The sequence below is a fragment of the Corapipo altera genome, unplaced genomic scaffold (assembly GCF_003945725.1).
Source record: "Corapipo altera isolate COAL_440 unplaced genomic scaffold, ASM394572v1 66, whole genome shotgun sequence".
Classification (NCBI taxonomy): domain Eukaryota; kingdom Metazoa; phylum Chordata; class Aves; order Passeriformes; family Pipridae; genus Corapipo; species Corapipo altera.
This window is the reverse complement of record NW_020884924.1, coordinates 1,784,242-1,789,169: the sequence shown is the minus strand read 5'-3', so window position 1 is coordinate 1,789,169 and position 4,928 is coordinate 1,784,242. Positions and strand designations below refer to the sequence as shown.

At 36.9% G+C, this 4,928-nt stretch overlaps 1 protein-coding gene across 1 annotated transcript in view; it reads left to right on the top strand.

The window, feature by feature from the left end:
• Positions 1 to 4,670: 4,670 nt before the first annotated feature.
• The window catches only part of CDH10 (cadherin 10), a 98,938-nt gene continuing 98,680 nt past the window's right edge, over positions 4,671 to 4,928 (top strand). Inside the window, exon 1 of the mRNA XM_027657498.1 lies at positions 4,671 to 4,813. The gene's annotated coding sequence lies outside the window, so the exon portion shown is untranslated. The remainder of the gene's footprint in view (positions 4,814 to 4,928) is intronic.

The window sequence follows — 4,928 nt, the reverse complement described above, 5'->3', positions numbered from 1 at the left end:
GAATTGCAGCTCTCTCAGCCTTTCTTCATATGTGAGGTGCTCCGGTCCCTTAATCTTTCTTTGCTGGACTCTCTCCAGTATGTCCATGTCTCTTTTGTACTGGAAAACTGGACACAGGACTCCAGGTATGGCCTCATCACTGTTGAGCAGAGAGGAAGAATCTCCTCCCTTGACCTGCTGGTAGTATTTTGCCTAATGCAGCCATTAGCCTGCTTTACAGAAAGGGCACGTTGCTGGCTCATGTTCAGCCTGGTGTCCCTCAGAACCACCAGGGCCATTTCTGCTGCTTTCCAGCTGGTCAGCCCTCAGCATATATTGGTGCCTGGGGCTGTTCTTCCCCAGATGCAGGACTTTGCACTTCACGTTGCTGACTTCATGAGGTTCCTGTCAGCCATTTCTCCAGGTTGTTGAGGTCTCTCTGAATGGCAGCATGACCTTCTGGCACATCAGCCACTCCACCTAATGTGGTGTCAGCAGCAGACTGACTGAGAGTACACTCAGACCATTAATGAAAATGTTCAACGGCATTGTACACAATATTGATGCCTGAGATATATCACTAACTAGTGGCCTTCAACTATATTTCATACCTAAGTACCTAGTACATTCACGGTCATTTCAAGAATAAATAGTAAACATTTCATATGCTGATGTGCATTGTAACGCTACTAAGACTTCAGATTCAAACATGCAGAATTTACGGAAATGTTAAAATTATTTGCTTATCCTGCAGCTAACAAGAGGTGCACAAGAATAATGATATTTTGGTATATTATTGTATTAAAAGCACATATTTTCTTTAATAAAAATTCTGCTTCAATGTCATTATTTGGTGTAGTATATGGCAATTTTTCTGGCTTCAACACTACAAAAGACAATATTTTCTAGACAACTGTTTCCATGCTGTGACTTACCTGTAGACCAGTTCATCCAGTACATTAAGGAAGGGTGCTTTTGGAGTTTATGAATGGAGATGGAAAGTGATTAGGAGATGTGTGCAATAAATTGACTTATTTTCATATATGTATTATAATATTTTTTATTTTTTTTATTATTTTATTTACCATTAACGAGCAATTCTGGCCTTTGTTAATTTTGGAGTACTTGAGTTTTATTCTTAGGTTTCTACGTACAGTTTTACAGAGGTTAAAAATATATCAAACATGGAATAAAACTATGGAGAAATAGCATCATCAGGTTACATATAACTCATTGCTAGGTTTGGAGTCTTTACAAGCACCACATTGATCACTATTTCATGAACTCATGAGGTTACTAATGTGCTCTCATACTCCATGTGAGCCAACATTGAGTGGAGAGAATTTCAGTAGGTTTGACAAAGATTTGCCAATAGCAATGCTTAGGAAAATATTGGGTCTAATTCTACATATTTTCTTTCTCATTTTTCATATACCTTTTCATCTTCCTAAAAATTCAACTGTTGGCTTATTGGATCTCTGCCAGTATTGCAACCAGAAATGGAAAGCAAGAAAAACATCTCCACTGCAGTCTGAGTAGGTGTTATACTAGATATATCACTTCAGAGGATAAAACTGCCTACCTTGAAGACAGAGATGGTAAAAAGAAATGTTACAGTTACTGGTAAGGTCTTTATCTCTCTTTCTGAAATTTTATCTTGCATGCTTCTTTTTTTGCCCTTCCCTCCCTCCCCACTGCAGGTTTCCTTGTTCAGTCTCCTTCCCCCTGTTCTGCCACTGTTTCTTCCTTCTTGCTTCTTTATCAGAAATATGTTGTTGCTTTTTTTTTTCTCTTTGCTGGCCAAGAAGAATTCATCCTCCAGTGTCCACTCCTTCTACTCCTACCACTCTTTCTTTATTTTAATGCTCCTTGACCTAATCTGTCGCCATTGGTAAGCTTCTCTGATTCAAAGGCCAGCTGTACCCTGTGGAGTTTCACATTCTGCCTTCAAAGTATGAATGTTGTTTTATTACTGTGAGAAAATTTCAGCTCTATAATTTTTCCTGATTCTCTGAAATTTCGGTATCATTTTGACTGAAGTGTTTTTAAATTATTTCTGCCCAAGGCAGACCACCAGTGTAGAAAACTTAATCCTAAATAATTTGTTTGGTAAATTTATAAGCACTCTAAAAGGATTCTTCTAATGGGAATTATTAAGCAGTGTTAAAAAATAGGTTATGATGCCACCTTGTTTTAAAGTTACTGTCATGTGTATGAATAAGGATATGGTTGAATAACTGTTTTGCCTTAGATGCCCATGTGCATCTATACTATTCAGTATACGTAGATACTGGATTTTAAGCAACTGACCATATCAACAGAAAAAAGAGTTCATGACAAAGTATGGCTTTTCTAGAGTTAAACCTTAACTCCCAAAGTCAGTCCAGTTTAAGGGTGCAAGTGTGACTTGCAGTAACTATGCCAGAATAAATTAATATACATCTAAGATAAGATAGTTTCACTCTAACTGAATAAAACCCTAAAAGAAATATACCAAAATACTTTGCAGAAAAGGGAGCAAGCACACATTCATGGTCTCTGACTTTCTTGTTCCAGAATAATTCCACTAGACCATTTATTTTCTTTGACTTCAGAATGTGGCATTGTTCTGTCTCCCTCTCCCTCTGTGTGTGTGTGTGTGTGCGCGCGCATGCTTGTGTAAGATAGACTTTTGTGTATATACAAAAATTGTCATTTATTACCTACTTCCTGGTTACAATTTAAATGACAGAAGAGAAAATGTTAAAAGAAACTGAATTTTTTAACTTCATATTTAACCCTTAATATTCTGTTCATTGTCCAAAAAGCAGACCAGCTTTAAAAAGCTATTTCCAAGCCATGTTTCATGTTTCCATATATTTCCACATATTTATGTTTCCCTTCATCATAATTTAATTTGTTGGTAATACCAAAATGAAAGTGAACATTTTATTCTAAGACAATCGTCAGCTTTCCACTATGGATTCAAAGCCTAGTTCTAATATTTTAGGAGATAAAAGCACAGTTGGTACATTCAGAAAAGAAAGTACCATGAACTTTACCTTCAGACCAATGTGATAGGGTTTGTTCAAAATAAAAAAAATCTTACATTTCCAGTTTTTCACAAATAAATGGGTAAACTTAGAAGAAAGCATAGATGTCTCTATATTGTCAGTTCCAAATTGATTACTGGGAACTGTGAATGTATCTTTACATAGCGTAATATCAAATTCTGTCAGAGACTAGGAAGCTTGAGAGTTAGATTCTGCAGCCTTCTCCTTTCCTCTGAAAGGACTAACAATGAAAGTCTTTGGAAACCAGGAGCAGACGGACATACTGCAGTTCTGATTTTTATATTGATACATCAATGAGAAAGGGAGAAGGAAAGAATTTTTTTTTACAGAAGTTTTATACATGGCACTGCGTATTTATGTGCCCAAGTACAGTGAAAGCCAATGAATTTTATTGCTTTCCTTGAAAGATTAAAAAGCTGTGACAGTAGATAGTTTTTTCAGAAAAAAATCTTTTCATTTATGGCAGTAAAACGATACTCCCCCTACCCTTCTTCTTGGGATTTTGCTGCTTTATGTGTTTCTATCTCCAGATGATGTCTTCATACGCTAGTATAGCATGTTACTTAAATGCTGACTTGCTCATCTGCCAAAAGGTTGTGCTTAGGTGATGGGTCATTTCTGTTCCTCCTGATTATTACAAATAAGGGAAAGCAACAGCAGGTGGTTACATTAGGAAGTGATACCGGTCATGATAAGGATCTTGCCTTTTTTTGTTGTCTTTTCTCCTGACAGAAGCTGAGAACAAGCAGAATAGGTAACACTGAGCAGCCTAACAACAGCCAGTGAGCTATTTCTGTATTAGATTTTCTAACAATGAGATAGTTTTCACTGTTACTTTCTTCCTCGCTCCCAAATACATTTTTCAGCTTCTATTTTAAGAGAATTTGGTTAGGTTTTTTTCTTTTTTTTGGAAGACTTTTCTACAACCACAGAAAGTCCCTTATGACACTTCTTAGATAGAGCAATACTGACATCCATTGGTTTAATCTTATGTGACTATTTGTTAAATCTCTTCTAACTAATGTACACATAACCCTCTGCAGTATCACAGTGAAAGGATTGAACTTGATATGATCCAAGGAGGATTGTACTAAGTCCAATTTGCTGTATTAGAAACATGAAACCCACTCAGATTAACTCGATGAAAAGAAACACATTGCAAAATGTGAATTCCAAATACAGTGACTGAAATAAAAAGAGGTATCACAAGTATCAAAAGGGGCAAATATTATGGCGAATTAGTAGTGATACTGAATTTTTTTTATAACCTCTGGAAATGTGAAAATAACTAATTTTATATGAACCTGTCTTGTTTTGTATTAATCATAATGCAAAATAGTGAAGTATGAGGAAAAATCTCAGAATCACAAAATTTTTCTAATCTAATAGGAAAAGCAGTTTAATAAACAAAATTACTCTCTGGTTTCTTCTGAGCCCTCCAAGCTTTTCATTTAACTTAGCAGCATACTATTTTTTAAAATATGTACATATATATTTAATAAACATTGCTGTAAGATCACTGGTGATACCGTAAAGTCGTTTTATTTAATCAAGAACTACACATCACAAAAAGCGGAGGTGTTTTCAGTATTCATTTGTACGACAAGCTAAGCAGATGAGGCTTAGACTTCAAAACCAGAGAACCATTCTGGCAGTGAAGGGAGGGCGACAGGCTTTAACAAAAAAAGCTTTCCGTTTGCTGTACCCTCCCACCGCATTCACTTGCAAATCACTGTGTGCTCGGAAAAGCCTGCACTTCCCCGATCTCCAACCTTCCCAGGGTAAGTGCTGCGGCTCTGTCAGCAGCGCCTCTCTCTCCCGCTCCCCTCCTCGGAGCGAGAGTGACAGCGTGTGTGTGTGTGTGTGTGTGTGTGTGTGTGTGTGTGTGTGTGTGTG